The following is a 20,443-nucleotide window of genomic DNA, read 5'->3' on the forward strand; positions in this document are numbered from 1 at the left end:
GGGTAGGACAACTTAACACGAGAGGGGATAAATCTGTGCATGAGGGAGAGCAAGTTTCTTTGAAAGAATTCCCAGGATGAGTTGATGTTTGAGAAAGTAGTGATAGGAGACCAGTCTTGAAGTTTGATGGCTGCTCGGAGACCCTGCCAGTCGGTTTGAGTGAAATGCCAGACTCGACGGCAATGAGGTGGTTCTCTGATAACAGCCAGAGAGATGTCCACTTTGACAAGGACATGGTCAGATGAACCGATTGGAGCGAAGGAAGAGCAGCAGATATTGTCAGGGAAATTAGTCAAAATCAGATCCAGAAGAGATGGAGTACCATTGGTTGAGATCCGGGTCAGTCGGGAAGTTGACCGATTGAATCAGTCCCAATGAGTTGCAGAAGTCTTTTGCTGAGATGCCATGACAGGTGAGAGAGGTACCCACACCTAGCCAACTGGCATGATGACAATTGAAGTCACCACTTATGAGGAAGAGAGAGTTTGGATGAGAAGATAGAAGATGGTCTATGTTTTCGGATAGTGAGTTGTAGATGGAGTTGTAGAGCCAGGACGAGGCTCAGGTTTGTCATACTGGAGGAGGGAGTAACCGGGGAGAGATACTAGGGAGTCAGAGATGTCTTGAGGGAGGAAGTTTCTGTTGGGCAGATTATGTCTGGATTGTCAGTAGCAACCTGTATGGAAAGATCTGTCAGGTTTGAGTGAAGGCCCCAGATATTTGATGTCCACACTGTTAATGAAGAGGGAAGGTACAAGGCTTTGGGTGCAGGGGAGGGGAGAGGGAGGGTAGTACAAGGGAGGAGGGGGGTGGTAAGGAGAGTTGTTGAAAGACTGTGGGGGATTGCAGAAGAGCTTGGGGAGGGAGCCTGATGAAGGAGAAAAGGCTCTATGATGCTGGGTTGAGGTGCAGTGGGGAGTAATAAGAGGGGCAGAAAGCAGTTGAGGATTTGAGGAGGTGGAGTAATGAGATGGAGGAGAGAGGGCAGGGGAAGGAGGCAGCTTTGTGGATGAGAGGGGGGGGCAACTTTGAGATGGGTGAGTGAGACATTTCTTGAGTGATGCAATAAAGGCGAATTATAGATAGACGGAGAGAAGAAACGTTGTAACAGTTGGACTTTTTTCGACAAGGCATGAAGGAGAGGTCAAATTGAGAGCAGTCCGTTGAAATAGAAGAAGAGTCGTGAATTATGATACAGTAATGAGAACCCCACGTGTGGAAGAGGAAGATGAAACATGTCGAGATCCTTTTTATCATTATTATTATTTTTTGATCGATATTGCATAAGATTAGGTAAAGGAAAGGTAAACGCCTTTGGGTGTAAAGGTGTACGCCATTGGGGTGTGTTTAGTTTGCAAGTGGTTTGCTTCTGCTGCTATATTATAAATGGGACACCTTGACACGTGATGCTTTTCATCAAATACATCACCAGGCCATGTGTAACCAGAAAATGTGCAAGAGGGACGAAAAAATTTTTCCCTGAAAAAAAAAAACGCTTCTTTCTCTGAAGTGGGAATTATTCGGAATCAACGTAAATTCCGGTTTCAATACTCGATTCCTTTTGATTCAATGGTTGGAATTGAGTACTCCAGAATCTATTCCACCCACCACTAATAAGCACTCAAACAAGCACTCTAACTCAATGGTTGATAAGGAATGGTTGGCTTGGTCATACTAAACACCGTCCGGAGACATCCAAAGTATAAAACAATGTGTGAATTGGACAAATTAACACTTCTTTTTTTTTTTTTTAGCAGTCGGAACTTCTTTGATAATTTCTGATCTTTACTTCTTTGGGTTCCTTCTTGGTATTCCATTTGATTCAATTCCGCAGTTTAAATTTTGAAATTCGGTTCGGGTTAAGAGATTCGAGAGCTGATCACATTTCAGCTGTAATGCTTATAAATGTCTCGAGAATTATAGGGGGATGGAGTGGGGTGGGAGTTTGGGAGGAGGCAAACATGAGGGGAGGGGAAGGGAAGGCAGACGTGCGGTGGAGCGTTCATTACGATTCATTCTGTCTCATCAAAATGATTTTGCAGAGCATAACAGTGAAGATGGAAACAAAATAATGTCGGAAATCTATTTTCTACGGGTCATACTAAAAACACCGCCTGGAGATAAATACCGCCTGGCCACGTCCAGAGACAAACACCATCTGGAGACAAACACTGCCTGGAACCATCCGAAGACAAACACTGTGCGGGGACAAACACCACCCGGAGATTAACACCGTCCGGATACGTCCAGAGAACAAACACCTCCCGGAAAAAAAACACCGCCCGGGCACGTCCAGAGATAACCACCGTCCAGACATTTCCGTAGTATCAAATAATGTGCGAATGCACATTTCAGATGAAATGCAATAATCTCGAGAATCTCTTCACCTGGCAGATTTCCATTCCATCTCCTAAAACCCACCCATGTGTAGAGATAGCAGCCATCAACAGCAACTTGCACACTCACCTATAGGCACTCATATTCACATTCACACACATATACATACACATACACACACGAAGATTAATATTTGGAGACCTGGGAGGGATCCGTTCCACCTTTTGAAACCCACATATGGAGATGACAATGAATGACACAATGGACATGACAACCACACACATACACACACACACACACACACACACACACACACACACACACACACACACACACACACACACACACACACACACACACCTTGTGGCTGAATGAACTTTTTCTGGATTTTGTCATGAGCCTGGGTCTTGGTTAGGCTCCTGAGATGCAGCTGACAGTCACAAGAGTATGATGTAAAAACTCTGCCATCTTCAGTCAAGTATAATGTAACGGAATGGCGACACTTCCTGGATTGGTTCTCCCTTTGAAACATTTCCCAGTTTACCACGAAAGGTCCAACGCTCTGTGAAGAGTATGAGACTGCAAGCTAATTATTATTTTTCTGCAGGTCTAATCTTTCGATGACAGCTTTTTTTACACAAGTTCCAAGGCTTACTGAACAGCCGATGACAGCTGGCGGAAGAAGACTGGCCCAGGTTAGATTGTTATCAAGTGTTCTGCATTCTTCAGTTCACAATCCACCTTTTATGGCACCCAATTACAATGAGCCTTAAATCGTATTTAAAAAAAAAATAACTGGTTGATGTCTATTCAAATAAAAAACAATATTTCAATCAAAGATGTTTTTTGAAATGTGTCATAAGACAAGTTACAGAATTACAATGAAAGTATATCTTGTATCGAGTACATTGTATGTAATAAAACAAAAGAATATAATCTTATCAAACTGTTAGCATATGTGTGAGTGTTTGTAGTTGGAGGAACCTCACTCTTAAATGATTTACGTGGCATGGCCTCGTGCCTTCGACAACAGAGTTTGAAGTCATCTGCTAATGATTTAAGTGCCCCGTGTACAAGCTCTCTCTGATGATCCAGGCACTTTGATTACCCACTGAGAAAGAATTCTCAACAAAGGTGGAATGGCATGTGGCAAGGCACAAATAAACCAGAATTTTGACCACGATGATTCCACATCATTATCTTAGCAACAACAGTGGACATGACCCATCGATGATAAATGCATGTATCGATATCGATCGAACGCAGCTCTCGACTTGAAAATATCCAAATCTTCTGCCATCAGCATGCACCGTATCCCTACAAAAATAGATTTTTTTGTGGATTAAGAATTTTTAAACACATGAAAAAAAAAACAAGTTTAGTTTAAAATTTCTTTTAAATGAAATTTATGCTTCTTAAACTCAGTTCCACGATAAGTTTACGTGCTTCTGCCACTCTCATGAGGCCAAATAGATCAAGGCATGGTGAGAATTAGAGTTGTCATAAGGATTTTGTAAGTGCTTATGCTTCTGTAATGACCGAAGCTGACGACTTTCAAAGACAAAGATGATCAGCCTTTACTTGCAGGACTTGCATATGTTAAAAGAATAGGGGTTCAGCCAGATGTACAAAATATATAAATCCTGCAGTTATTGTTTTACTAAATGTTACATCTCATTTTGGTGAAGTGATCCGGATCGAGATGCAGATCTTCACCAAAATGTTATCAAGTCGTCCTTGTCATACACCCAACCTATCCACCAAATTTCGTCCAAATCCGTCAATAACTTTTTGAGATATCTTGCTCAGACAGAGAGACAGACAGACAGAAACAAGCATTCAGACAGGGCTGAAAACATACCCTCCGTCCACCGTCGGTGATGGAGGTAATAAATATTCTGACTGCTTCCCGAACCACATTCATAAACAGTGAACGTCAAGGAATCATCATCATCTTGAAACCGTTTTAGTCCGGCAGATATGTGAAAAAAAAAATGTGCCTTTAGTGATACAAGCATGAAATTTGGCACACTGCCAGGGCAGTATCTTACAAAGATTTTTGGATATAGGGACATTCCAGATTCTTCCCAGAGCCAAAATGGCGGCCATTTTACAAAATAGCCGATTTTGTGTTGTACAAGGAGGATACATATGGATACAACTATATTTAAGAAGCATACCAGTGGTTTTATTTAACTAAATATAGATTCTAGCAAATAAGAAATAGCAAATAAAGGTGACAAAGCATGAATAAACTATTTACTTGGTCATTTTTTTGGTGAATTTTTGCACTTTTGGACGGTTTTCTACAACAAACTCTTCAAAAAACTGTTATCAAGCACCATGGAATGACTGTTGTTCATTTAACACTCTTGAACTCAGAGGAAGTGCTTCTGTTTGATCCTAACATCAACTTGCAGAGTCAAAATTATACAGTGGAACCTCTAGATCCAGGTAACAGAGTCTACTATGATGGATGGATACATGTGTACATGTTACATAATTATCATCTGTGATCTCTCTTGTCCCAGTTCTACTCTCTTGTACACTCCCCACCACAGTGACATAGAGCTGTGCACTGAAGTGCAGCCTTGACACACTTGCACTGTCCTCTGCATCCCTTTTTGCAGCCACACCTTAGTAGTTGCCGACATGCCTCAGTTGCCTCTGGGAGGGTTGTCCAGTATATGTCCCAGCCATTATCGGTGTGAACCCACCCCCATCACTGGGCGATGGGAGCTCTGGTGTGGACACCATCATCTGGCCCCAACAGTAGCCGGCTTGGTAGGTAACTCTCTTGATGTGCTGTTTCAGGGCTTCACGAGTTGGTGGGAGAGCATCTATTGATCTGCCATTCTGGGTGAACAGATGCTTGCGACACTCATTGACATGTTCCTGGCTACTGGTGCGATCATAGAGCACAACAACAAAACGCTCCAGTGCATCCATGTGGTCACCTACGACTGAAGGAGTTGGCGTGGCAGCCAAGGCACAGAATGCTGCAGTGACATCAGTGACCTCATCACAGGCTTTCCAGGTTTCCCATGCTTTTTTCTTCCCCCTGCCTCTGAAGCTTGAAATGGTGTCGCATCCAGTGAGGGCATGGAAGAATGGCAAACCTCGACACTTGTTAGGTTGCAGTGCCTCAGACATCTCGTGAGCTGCCAAGAACCTGAAGTTCTTTCCTGTGCCAAAAGCAACCCAGAGCTCATCAATGTCCAGACGTCCAGCTGCTGTCACCGCAAGGACCACGACATCAGTGTCTACTGTACGGATCGACACTTTGCTGTATCCCTGCCTCACAGCGTCTTCAGCATGGAGTAGCATTCTTGTGTCAGCCTCTTCATGGCTACAAGGGGCAAGACCAGCAACATCTCGGGCCTGCGTACAAACCACATCTTTGTGGTGGGTGCTGATGACTTGTTTGTCTGTGTCTGTTGTTGCTACTCTGGTGGCTAGGAAGTCAAACAACTCCATCTTGTTCTCATCTGTGCGAAGAAAGGTCTGCCAGTTTCCAGGAATGGAACTAGATGGCTCGACTCGTCTCCTGATGCCTTTTCCGCGATTCTTCCTAGTGTCTGCCTTCAAACTGTCTGTGAGGTATTCATCCCAGACAATATCCATCCTGCTCGTATGCTGAGATGTGATGTATGGCAAGAATACTTCTGATGCATACTCGTTGAAGGTCTTTGCTGTGCCAGGTGGTAGCATACTGATGATCGCTGCACCATCAAGGATGATGACTTCAACTGCTGGACTAGCAGCAGCAGCAGCATTCTCCTGTGGAGGGACCAGATCTTCTAAGCAGCCAACCAGATCAGACTTTGTTCCAAGTCTCATCTTGCCCATGTGTGACAGTGCAGGGAGACATGCTTGGTTCTCATGTGCGAAGAACTCATCAAGATCTCCATCACGTATCTGGGACGCAATGAACAACCTGGAGAACAGGGAGCAGTCGTTCTTCAGAGATGAAACCTGCAGCTGTGCTCTTGACTTCTCTCTGACTGGAGGTCGGCTGAAGAGAGGGAGGTTGTTTCTCTTGATTGGGTCGGTGATGGGCTTTGTCTGGTTGATAAGTCTCTCATGGACATAGGAGTCATGCGGTTCTTGTCCCAGCTTCTCGATCTGGCGTACAGTATTGATAACTGCTGGGTCTGTCAGGTCTCTGCTGTCTCGCACCAGGAGATCCTTGCTGTCATCACAAAATGGGTTGCCCATCTCCCCCATGACTTGAGTGAGTGAACGCACATCTCTAGCAAAGGCTACCTGTGTGTGCTTGGTCTGCTCGTGGTGTTTGTGAACAGCCTTCTTGATCTCTGATGTGGCCTGGAACTCAGCGATCACTCTGGCCATCTCTGGGCCAGACACCATCCAGCGGCGTAATGCAGCGGGATTCTCTGTCAGGCCTACAGCTCCTCCGTCACCCTTAACTAACGCGTTAATCTGCTCGTGGGCTTGGTCGATGGCCATCGCAGAAAACGCATGAGTGGTCTTCTTTACTGTGAAGTTGCCGGCAAGAAACTGCATGTATACACTTGCATGTTTGGTCGCCAGTGTCATCATGTCGCGCAGGTGAACTGGTATCCACCTGGCGTAGTTGGTATGACCCAAGGCGAAGAACCAGGGGACAATCTTGCTCAGGGCATCAATGTATAGTAGGAAGTTCCCTTCACGGACCGATCTGACGTAGATTAGGACGACGTAGATCTGACGTAGACCGATCTGACGTAATCACTGATTCGATCTGACGTAGATCTGACGTAGATTTCATGCTTGTATCATAATGAAGCATGTGCATACTAGTTGATAATAATCATATTATACTCACTACATTGTGTTTTGCACCAAGCACATATGACTTTGCTGACCTTGTAGGCAGAATTTGTTATTCGTGGCAGCCATTTTGTAAAATGGCCACCATTTTGACCCTAGGGGTAATCTGGAATGACCCTATATCCAAAATGTTTCCTAAGGGTATGCTATAACTGTGTACCAAATTTCATGCTTGTATCATCAAAGGCACAAAACTACCAGAATATTTCACATATCTGCCGGACTATTTATCATGCAGCTCAGACTTCAGATGTGAGAACAAACAATGGTCATTTTGGGGGCACGTCTGGGTTGTTGGATGGACGATTCAACTGTTTCAACACATACTGGCAAATGACAGTCTGTGCAACACTCGCTTTATGAACTGGCACCTTGTCGTACAGCAGCAGAAGACCATAAACAAAGACCCCATGGCATTTCTGGTGCATGGCTTCATGCAGCCAGGCTGTGAAATCAAGGTAATATTGACCAGTGAATGTAGTTTTGGATGGTAGGTCATCTATTATTAGTACCATTTTTGAACCCCAGCAGTGCTGGCCACAATCTGCTGGCTGAAGATTGGGTGGGGAACATCTTTGGGGCTGGAGATTCCAATTACCGTGGAGCCCTAATATTCGTGGATTTGCTATCCGCGGACCCTGCATATTCATGGTTGATAAAATGTGACCTGCTTCTACATTCGCAGCCTGTGCTTTGTGTATTTGTGGGAACAAATAACCATCTCCCACCAGCATCGCATGCATAACATATTTCTAAAACCATCTCCCACCAATTATGATTGACCAAAGGCTCTGTTAGTGGAGGGGGGGGGGAAGTATTGGGAAAATGGGCAGTGGTGGCCAATAACTTCATCAAATTCATATATGATGTATAAGTGAGACACGTCTTGCCTGGACCATAAAGCAGCTCAACACCTAAACCAGCTCTACACGTAAACCATTCCCCGTCACCATCCCCCACAAACAATGGTCACACTACCCACCCCTCCTCCATCTACCCACAAACCTTGGACCCCAAACTTCTTGTTCTGGCACAACATATTCTGCTATTTGCACTTTTCAATCGGACCATATAGTAGGTGGTCAGAATCGAGGCATCATGGCTAGTTATGTGCAGCAAGTCCTGGATCTCATTCTTTCTTCTTGTCCCGCTGCCTTTACCTGCTCACCCTAACCCTCATCTGCATCACCTTCAGTGCAAGACTCATCAGCATCCTCACCTGCATCCTCTTCAGAGGAGTTCACTGGATTGTAACTCATCATCATCATCATCATCATCATCATCATTACATCAAACATTACATAGTATCTAAAATAAAAACTAGAAACAGCAGTTGCTGTTGGTGTTGTTTTTCTTTTAATTTTTAAGCATTTTGATGAAAATGTAATGATGTGCATTCATGCTCGTAAATTTTTTCAATTTGCCCTTATGAATCACGAACCACTCGGAACCTATCCCCCTTTTCTCAATTGAAACAATGCCCTGAAATTCGCGGATTCTCGATTCAAACAATTCCCCGACATTCGCGGGAATTTTCCAGGAACGTATCCCACGCGAATGTCGGGGTCGACGACTTCCACGACATTGATTGAGTCTTGTTCTCAGGGTCCTAGTGATGAACCCATATCTCATTACCAGTAACTACCCATGAGAAAATTTCCCTGGGTTAGTGGTGAAGAACTCCATTGACTATTTACTCGATTCCCCTACTGGGTCGCAATCTTGGACATTGAGATTTTGAACAACCCATCTGGCACTAAGCTTTGACATGCAAAGATATGGTCGTGTGTACGGCCTCCACGTCAACCACTTAACCACAACTGCAGCTAGCACAGAGACCAAACATGGCAGAGATCCCTCCAACGATGACTGTTGTTTCAGCATTTTACAGTACAGGAGCAAAGTTTTGAAAGCCCTCTCGTTAAAGAGTTGGCTCAACACATACCATATCTAAGGTCTGACCACAGAGGGTGGCAGAACTCATTTATTGGAACACCCCTTGGTAGTATGAGAACACCCCTTGGTAGTTTTTGAGAAAAATCCACTTTTTTAAACTCTCAAAACTTCCTGAAATTGGTATTGTTTACATACTTTCGGCAGTTTCAGTCACCAAATATGCTTGACTTGTTATTCTATTTATTTCCGTGAATTCAAAAATAAAAATATTATTACAAAACACAATATGTGCACACATTATTTTTAAACTTGTTTATTTATATTCGTATATAAAACATGGCTCTGACTCTGGGATGTAACGATCAGATACAATTTAATTGCATCATCATCAATGTCAATCTTTAATTCAAGCACTGGAAAATGATGTAACTGCATACAGTAACATTCAGCATCATAACTGCATCGTTATGCAAACTTGGGTGCAAGTGGGTTTACATGCTGTTTGATGAGTACCGAGACATCTCAATCAAGGCCGCTGAACAGATAAAGCGAGAAGTTAGGGTAAGGGGTTAAGAGTTAGGACTAGGATTAGGGTAGGCTTTGGAAGTAAAAATTGAAGGTTCTTCAACACCAATTCCAAAGCAGTTGCCTAAATACATTGGAAATCCTACAAATATGGTGAATCGGTGCAATTTCATGGCTGAAGCATTGTGTCAGATGGGAGTATATAACCTGAAAGAGGGTGAGCAACTGATCCTTCAATGACGGTGAGAGAGCTGTACTCATGATCGCATGAAAAATGGAGGACCTCCCAACTTCGAATGTGGACCATGAAGAAGTTAACACAAGGCTTCTACTTCATGTGCAGCACACTACCAATGAGCACAAGATGGTCATCAGCCAGTTCCCTGACACAGATGAGGCTGTGCTTTGTGCTGCACACTACAAAATATAAACTGCCAGCAATTATGGTTCTGAACAGAGGTGAAAGAACAAGAAATGGTACATTACCATGCTGGCGGTTGCTCAGAAATTGGGTCCGTAGCTGTGTGATGCTTTGTCTGCTTTTCATGCTCTGACAGGATGTGACTCCACCAGTTCTATCTTTGGGATTAGCAAGAAAAAAGCCTTCCATCTTTTAATGGTTAGTGACCTACATCAGAAGAACATGCTGGAATTTTGTAACAAGTTCAAAAGACAGAACCGAGGCAGCTTGTGAGGCTGTATTAGTCGATACTGTCAGACCCCTACATTCACAGTTCCTCTACTTGCGGACACCGCGAGTTTGCAGTTCTTAAAATGTGACCTGCTTCCACATTCGCGGCCCTCTGCTTCACGTACTCGCGCTTTTTCGCGGGCGTGTTAGCAGTTTTTCACGTGATTTTTCATTCTCCCTCATGTATCGTAAACCACTGGGAACCTATCCCCGTTTTCCCCATTGAAAACAAGTCTCCCTCTCACATAAGATAGCCTCATTCAGCATGAGAAGACAATGAACAATCAGTCAGCTGCATGGAAAAGGGAATTAGCCAGAAAGTAAGACATGACAACACCTGCTGGAAATGGATGGGAATTGCAAAAGGGCATCTTTCAGACAGTGCTGTTGAACTTACAGCTTATCACTGCAAGTGGTACATCTTTATGTCAATGAGTAGACTGCAAGTGCCACATCAAATAACTTTCATGTGCAGAAACCTGCTCTTGCATGGTTTCTGCAGGGTGCATGAACACATACACCCTGGTCACTTACATAGCTGAGGATGACAATATAGAAGAGGATTAGGCAAAGGACAAGTCATAACAGTCTTCCTGTTAAGGGTCCTCATCACGAATTTAATATTTACCAACAGGTATGATTACATTACAATACATTATTTTATGGGGGGGTGGCGGGGGGGATGGGGTGGGGGACACACACCCCTTTCTCATCCCCTGAATCTACCATTGTACTATTAACACAATATTGCAAGACTTGAGCTTATGAAGATGCTTCATGAGAACTTTTGTAATTGCTTGTATCTAAAAAGTATCAACTCAGTTTGTCTCATTAAAAACTTAAAGTGTTACCTGCATGTTTACACTGATGTATGTATGTTGCACATGTATGTTTTCAGTGGTGATTTTTGTCTCAACTAGCTTAACTACTATTTAGATAGTGGCATATATATATATATATATATATATATATATATATATATATATATATATATATATACATACATATATATATATATACATACATATATATACATACACATATATATATATACATACATATATATATATATATATATATATATATATATATATATATATATATATATCATATTTGGCTTATTGAATTAACTTTTCTGAGAAAAATCCACCTATTATGCAAATTAAATTGCAACTGGATGTCTCAGTTATGATACACTAATCACTTTGTGTCTCATAACTGAGAATTTTCATGACATTTTAGACAACAGCAACATACTATATGATTTTGCACTTTAATTCAAACTGATACCACAATTTGAGACCACATACTACCGAGCGATGTCCCAGAGGGACCATGCGACCTCTCAATGTGGTCAGACCTTTGATGTAGTTCAGGTTAAGGGAACTAATTTTTTAACCGGTCCATGCTCCTGAACTATTAATACAAAATGCACCCGAGCTGTCGATGTGGTTTTTATGTCTGAACCATATTGGTGATTATCAAAATTGAATCCCCCAGACTGCCCAGAGGTTCTTAATAATCCGAATTATCGCATGTTTAAAGATGGCAGGAACTGACGTGCACACATACTTAAGGAGTATATTAAATTATTGGCAGAAGACAATAGAGACAAAACAGAATCCCAAGATGAATATATGAGCATTCATACAAGATGAAGAAAATAAGCTTCTTTTGCGTTCATACATCATTTTGAAAGTCGCGTATTCAATGTACGTGATATTGAGCTTAAATTTATGCATTAAAAAGTATTGTTCACCAAAATTCCCATGAGTTGAAATAAAATTTGTGATAACAAGTGCTAAAAGAAATGTAGTTGTACTACTTTTTTAACCATCGCGATTATTCCCACCTTTTTGTGGGTCATCTGGGGAAATTTTTATGCCCTAAACTTTTACTATTTATTTGGGATCATTAAATAATTTTACCTGTAGGATAAAGATGTAGCATCGAGAAAACAATGACCCTTTTTTTGAGATATGTTCAAGGTCTGCTTAAATCACTATGGCATTTTAACCTTTTTTTGAAGAGTGAACCGGACATGCTTATATTTTTCAGTCGACACTTTTACATTTGTTACCTCTGCCACCGAAGGTGAACGGAGGTTGTTTTCATACCTGTTTTTTCTCTCCAGACAGAAAGAGGATGGATGAACTGATGGAGGAGATTGGTGTGCAGATGAGCTTGATAAAAAGCTGGCTAAAGTGAGCTGGGATGCTTGGTGTGAATGGAGAAAGAGAGAATGGCAAAGAGAGTGGATAGGTTGAGGGAGCGAGGATGGAGGAAACGAAGTCGACCCTGATTGAGATGGGAGGATGACATGAGGAGAGATATCAATAAGATTGGGGTGGTTGGAGGGTGGAGAGAGTTGGCTGAGTCCAGGAGGAAGTGCAGGAGTATCGTGGTCAAGGCAGGACAGAAGCTTGGTACTGTTGGACCTCACTCCTTATGAATAGAAGACATGGAAGACAAAGAATAAAAGTGATAACTCACCTTATTTGTTCAATTCAACCTTGCTTATCACTTGCTTCCTACAGAAAATGATAAATGCTGCAGGTATGACTTGATATGACCAGTTGATATGAAATCCTTCCTTTTCTCCAACAACCTCATCTCAGATCACAAATTTCGTTTCAGAACAGGTCATTCCACCTTGAACATGCTGCTTCTACTCACCCAACAATGGATGGAGGCCCTCAATATCAGACTTGAGATCGGGACCATCTCTCAGGACATATCTCGTGCTTTTGACACAGTCTGGCATCCTGTCTTACTCTCCAAACTGTTTGTTTCTGGCATCCAAGGCCAACCCACACATGGCTCATTGACTTCCTCCACTCTTGTAGCAAACATGTGACACCCAAGATAATCCTTTCATCTCTTCTCTCTCTCTGTTAAAACCGGAGTGCCCCAAGGCAGTGTTCTGGGCCCATTGCTATTCCTGATTTTCATAAATGATCTTTCTGACTCTGAAAGATGCTCTTTATCTATTTGCTGATGATTCCACCCTCTGCTGTAATATTCCTCATACTTCAGACAGTTTCAGTTTGCCGGCTGCAGCCTCTGCGCTCTCTTCAAGCTTTGACAAAAAACCACAAGCTGGTCAAACACTTGGAATATGTCATTTAATCCTGACAAATCTCACTCACTTCTCCGAAAGGACCATTTGACAAACCCTCCTATCTACTTTCTTAACAATCCTCTTGAGGAAGTTCAGTCATTCAAGGTATGTTCCATTAGTAGTTAGGGTTTAAAAGGGTCTATAAGTGGATATAGGGTTTACAGGGTCTAATGGATCCAATGAGTTATAAGGCGTCTAAGGGGTCGAAAGGGTCTCAGGGATTTAAAGGGGTCTCAGGGTTATAAAGAGTATGTTCCAATAGTCGTTATTGGTCAAAAGGTGACTAAAGGTCTAAATGAGTTAAATCGTCCAGACTGTAGGGTCTGAAGGGGTTTAAAGGTTGAGTGGGCTTGAGGGGTCTAATGGATGTAAATGTTTAAAGCATCTAAAAAGGTCTCAGGGATCTGAAGGAAAAAATGATCTAAAGGGTCTAAAGGTTTAAAAGGTCTGGTCCAATAGTACGTAATTCATAGATGTACTCACGTTTCCTTAACCTCAATTAAACATACTAACTATAGTTAATTCGATATCGGTGATTTATAAGTATGGGGTGCTGAATAATTGATGCAAACATGCAGATCACAATTAGACTGGAGGAACTATTTGGGAAAAGGAACACAGGTAAGAGGATCATTCCTATGGGCTAAGAGTAAAACCTAGTCCTGGTACTGACCCATCCCTTCAGTCGATCATGTGGGTATTTTAATAACCCTCGCCAAAGGAGAGGGAATTGCATTTTGGTCCGTTTGTTTGTCTGTTTGTCTGTTTATTTGTCTGCACAGAACTTTCATGTTATTCTCTGCAACCGCTTGTTGGATTGAGAGGAAATTTACATCATTGGCGCAACCGCTCATGTGGAATGTTGAAATGATAATTATGACGTCATAGGTCACGTGGTGTGGCAGCCATATTGAAAAAACAGAAAACTTTGGACTTCTGTATCTCTGAAACTGCACCAAGGAAAAAATTGAAACTTGGTAAATATCAAGTACTCCTCATGGGGAATGAGTGTGATGTTTTATGATCTCATAGGTGCCCTCATTATGACATCATAATTGCATAAGTAGAACTCCACATCCGATCAGTATGAAAATTTTTGAGGGTCATCTCGGGATAAAATGGTCTACAGAAAAGACAAATTTAATGATGTCATCAGTCACGTTTTTTTTTTAAACCTTCAAAAAACTTCTTCTCTGAAGTGGCCAAACAAATTGAGGTGAAACTTGACACGTATGACTGCTTGTCCTTGAGAAGCAAAAGGTTCACACATATATCATAGGTCATATGGTTTGGCAGCCATATTGGATTTACCCTAAAACCTATAAAAAATACACCACTCAAAAGAAGTCCTGGCGAGGGTCTGCAACCTCTGATTGCTCTTTTTCTTGTTTGTAGTTGTGAACATCTCTTCTGCAGATCACCATGCTCCATGATTCCTGTGAAGGCACCAGGACAATAATTAATTGTCACATTGTATTCCGACAACAGTCAAAACCAAACTTGTATCGAGAGTTGTCAATAAATAAAGGAAATACAATTTTTTTTTGTGTAGATCATAGATAACTCGCATGTTTACTGGAAGATTTCAACTGGTGGAGTGGGTTACAACAGTGTTGGATTGTTTTTACTTTTCCTCTTTGATGAATATCACTTTACACTTGTTGGCCAAACAGGATTATTGTTTAGGCAAACAGCTGGGATGCAGATAGAATCAGCAGCTCAAATCCGGGCTTGACACCACCTTATCAGCAGTTTTCAGCCATGTGAAGCCACGTCTGCTTCGACAGTGTTACAGTGTAAGAGTATAGCAAAAAGTGCGGCAGGTGTTTTTAATTTATCACAACGCATTTGTTTCGCTCTTAAAACAATAACAATGTTCTTCCTTCAGTCAGTCACTCAGGCACTGGGTCATTTAATAATTTTTGGATTTTTTCCCTACTCCTCGTGGTGGCTCAACAGGTCGTTTTGAAACGAGGCATGATGATACATGACAAAATGGAGCCCTTTTTTCCAATTTCCATCCAGGTGATGAGATGATTAACTAAAAATGTATCACAATAATGGGGGAATAAAAGTGCCCTCCATCAGGAGACAAGTGTCTGTCTCACTTGGGGCTATATTTATAACATGGGAGTTGTTGTTACAAGTTAGGGGAGTTGGATGTTGTGAGTGATTTGAGATATTGCTCTTGTATTATACTACATTATATAAAACTATAGATTTACTTTTATAACAATTGCTATGTGTGTTTGCTATGTTAGACTACGGTATATCATAAAACAACTGTGACTTTTCCTGAATGCAGACCCAATGCTGCCAAAGCAGTCTCACGTGAAGGATTAAATTGCATGATTTGCCATTGCCTTCCCAGTGATAGTCAGGACAGAAATTTGTAACTTGACCAGGATGTGAGCATCAGCAATGCTGGTGTATGAGTGCCGGCGATAACTTGCCTACTTTTTATGGAGGACACAGTGGGATCTTTAATATTCACCAACTAATGCTGCCAGATGGTAGGGGAGGACGCATGAGATGGACAATATTAATGCAGAAGGAAACTCAGGAAGAAAAAACTGGAATTTTGGAAGGAGGAGGGCAAGGAGTATGGGTTCACAAGGGAAGAAAAGATCGTGGTTTTGAATTGGGTTGATTTGAGATGGTGGTGAACAGCTGGCTTGAAGACCTGGAGGGAAGAATGAGGTTGAAGGGAATGTTGAAGTTGGATCCACAAGTGGGGAAAAAGAGTAACGAATGTATAGAGGTGAGCAGTGATTCTGAATTTTTGCAGTTTCAATAAAAGTTGGTTGACCGTATATATCCTGCAGGAACCGGTAGGAGGAGGGCGGAGGGGTATACTCCTGGCTCTTGTGGGGGGGGGGGGGGTGTTTGTGTACATGACTCTTTTATAGCGTTACCCTAATTTTTTTTGTTCTATATACCAAGACCTTCAAAAAAAGTTTGGGTAACACCTCCAAATCAAGAACGTTTTCCCTGTAGGGTCCATCTTGGATTCACAGGTGGCTACCAGCAAACCATAATTGAACCAAAATGCCCGTATTGGGTTTAGATGGAATAAATCATTATGAAGCATCTGTAAATTATTAATTTTGATTTACTTCAATTACTTATGCATTGCTTAACACATTTTAGCATGATATATTCTCTTAAAACTTGATTCACAGTAGAAAATGACGATATTTTATGTAATTTTAGTCAAAAATAGCTTTCAACTTGAAAGTAGCTCAAAGTTTGATGGTCTCTGAATGACTTCATATTGTAAGTAGAGCTATAAAATTTGGCTAAAAGTTTCATTATTAAGTTCTCTGAGCAATTCAATTTTCATATTATCACAATGGGACTATGTGTGATGACAATGGGACAACAATTTGCAAAAGGTGGCCACTTTGATGAGTCAAAAATTTCGATTAAATTTTGTTCAACGAAACGATTCCATGATTTCTCTTTTATCTGCAATTGTTTATTTGTTCTCTGCTTTAATTTCAGAGTACATTGAAACATTAAACTGCTTAAATTTCAGTAAAAACTGGAAAAATGGGGGTGTCCTAAAACTTTTGACTGGTAGTGTATATGTATACAAAGAAAAACAATATATATATATATATATATATATATATATATATATATATATATATATATATATATATATATATATATATATATATATATATATATATATATATATATATATATATATATATATATATATATATATATATATATATATATATATATATATATATATATATATATATATATATATCTTCTTCTTCTTTCGGCTGCTCCCGTTAGGGTCGCCACAGTGGATCATCCGTATGATCCGCACAGTGATTTGGCACATGTTTTACGCCGGATGCCCTTCCTGACGCAACCCTGGTCGCCTCTTACGACACAGGGATATGGTACACCTATTTTAACCGGGGTATACACCGGCCCAGTATACTGGTACTCATTTTGCCGACCTCGGAAGGATGACAGGCTGAGTCAACCCCCTGGTGAATTAATTCAGTGGCCCAACAGGGCTTGAACTCAGGACCTTTTGGATCCCAAGCCGCTGCCCTAACCACTGCGCCAACACCAGGATATATATATATATATATATATATATATATATATATATATATATATATATATATATATATATATATATATATATATATGTATATTGTTGAGGGCTGGAGGTCGGTGGAGAGAATGACCACTAAGTGGGGAAAGCTTGTGTCGTCTCCCACCAAACTCCCCGGAATTTTAGGCCATCGCTCCAGATAATTCCGTGATGTGGCGGGTCGCTGAACCGACCGTGGTCTCCAATATTTCAACCCCGGAGCGTAGGGTCTATTTGTCTATAACCAATTTACCTAATTAACTATGCGATTTTGACTACCGGGGAAACCACGCCCTCGGAACATCTTGCTCGAACCGGGTCACTCTACCGACTGTGGTAGAGTTCCAACTACCGACTACCAACTCCGGATCGGGTGCAGCTGAGCGGAAACTGCCAAAGCCGTGCCGGCTGGAATGAACGGATTATCGGGTATAAAACCCCGGCTAAACTCAGATGCGAACCATGCTGGACCAATTCAAGAAAGGACAGAAACGAACTGGGGACATTTCTAACAAGTTTTATTTCCAGTAAATGAAGACACAAAGCAAGACTTAACGTGAAAATGCAAGCAAGGAATATTTACAATGATCCAAAAACACTTATTCAGTTCTACTTAAAAACGGGCCCACACACAGACACACACACAAATGAAAAGAAACCTAGAGTTCTTTATTGGACCCTCGCAGCTGAGGAGAGAGGGACAAGCTGGGGTCAGAGTTCGGATGGGTACCTGGCCGCCGGAGAAAGGGGGTACTCTGTACTGCGGCACCTGACAATGGTCGCTGGTTTGGTCCCCAGTCGCAAGTGTGGGACTCGAGGTTCGTGGCTGAGCTCGGGTGGTGAATGGCCGGGGTCCATGGATGGGGGTCGGGGTCGCTCTTTTCTTCCTTGTAGAGGGCCAGCAGAGACACGTTGCCGCCTCGACGACCTTCTGCTCAACCCTCGTGACAGCCCTCATAACAACCACTATTACCAACCCTTCGTAAAAGCCTTCGTAACCCCTTCGTAACAGCAAAAACCCCTTTCGTGACGGCAAAAACCCACCAAAATTCTGCTCTCAGAGAGTGCTCGGGGATTTTTGGACATCCCTCAATGAGGAGGGACCTTGGTGAACACATCTCGCTGTCTGCCTTTGATTGGACAGGGTCCTACGGCCCACCCTTCCGGGGCGGGGGCTTCGCCCCTGCTGGGAAACCCCAGTCACTCTTCCACGCGGGTTCATACTTGATGAGTAACAGTATCAACGCTGCAATGGCCCCTATCGGCAAACCGCAGCCACTCTTTCACTCGGGTTCATACTTGACGAGCAACAGTATCAATGTTGCAAAGGTCGTCGTGAAAGAGTTACAACGTTTTTTGGAGCCTAGAAACCGGTACTGCGAAATATTGCCTTGGCACGTCAGGGTACGAGAAGGCAGCTGATTGGTGGTGGATCGTGATGGGCCGTGGGGTCATGCAGATGGGATGGTTGTTAGATGGCTTGTTAGATGTAATAACCCAACTAAAAGAAATTGCAATGCATGTGTTCCATTCTCCCACAAGACAAAAGGAAGGGGATCTGATGACACACATACTTAATGACATAACTGACTTTTGGGACATCGATATGTTGATTGCAAATGGTTTCCAGATCCGTACCAATATGTATGTATATATATATATATATATATATATATATATATATATATATATATATATATATATATATATATATATATATATATATATATATATATATATATATATATATATATATATATATATATATATCTTCTTCTTCTTCTTTCGGCTGCTCCCGTTAGGGGTCGCCACAGCGGATCATCCGAATGATCCGCATAGTGATTTGGCACAGGTTTTACGCCGGATGCCCTTCCTGACGCAACCCTGGTCGCCTCTTACGACACAGGGATATGGTACACCTATTTTAACCGGGGTATACACCGGCCCAGTATACTGGTACTCATTTCGCCGACCTCGGAAGGATGACAGGCTGAGTCAACCCCCTGGTGTATTAATTCAGTGGCCCAACGGGGCTTGAACTCAGGACCTTTTGGATCCCAAGCCGCTGCCCTAACCACTGCGCCAACACACCAGGCTCTATATATATATATATATATATATATATATATATATATATATGTGTGTCCTAAAAAATGTACTCACTCTTTAAATGATAATGAATGCGTTGTTTATTGACTTAGAAACAAGATGTGATTACATTTCTTTGGGAAACCCTGTATATGTATATATATATATATATATATATATGTATATATATATATATATATATATATATATATATATATATATATGTACATGTATTTATGTGTGTATATATATATATATATATATATATATATATATATATATATATATATATATATATATATACATATATATATTGTTGCGGTCTTCGCGCCCGCCGGCGTGCGAACGGCCACGTAACTCGAATCGCGGCACGTCGCCCACCGGACGGACAATCCAGTCGTGACCCTCTCGGACTAACGCCGGGAACCAGTCACGGGTGGACCTTTCGGTCTCACCGCGATCGAGCCAATCAGCCCCCGCGTGGGATAGGGTTGCTCGCCAAATTCGAACTACCTAAGTACCCACGCGGAGGGTAGACCGGGCGATCGCACCTCGCCGCAGGTCGACTTCGGACACGGGCCACTTAAGCGACCCGTTCCGTACTATCAGAATAACCGAGCGGTGTTATCGTCGACCTCGACGGTTCGATTAATTATCGGGCGTATTCAGCCCACTACCAACCCTTTACGTGAAGCAAGATGGGGGTTCAATGGGGAAAAAGACGAAGCGAAGCGGGAAACAGTTCAACAATAAAGCACATTTATTCTCGGCACACGGGAAGCACACAAATACAATTCCACCAAATGCACACAAAAAAGAAAACACAATT

Source organism: Eptatretus burgeri, chromosome 1 (assembly GCF_056783735.1).
Source record: "Eptatretus burgeri isolate ZD-2024b chromosome 1, Ebu_testis_v1, whole genome shotgun sequence".
Taxonomy (NCBI): domain Eukaryota; kingdom Metazoa; phylum Chordata; class Myxini; order Myxiniformes; family Myxinidae; genus Eptatretus; species Eptatretus burgeri.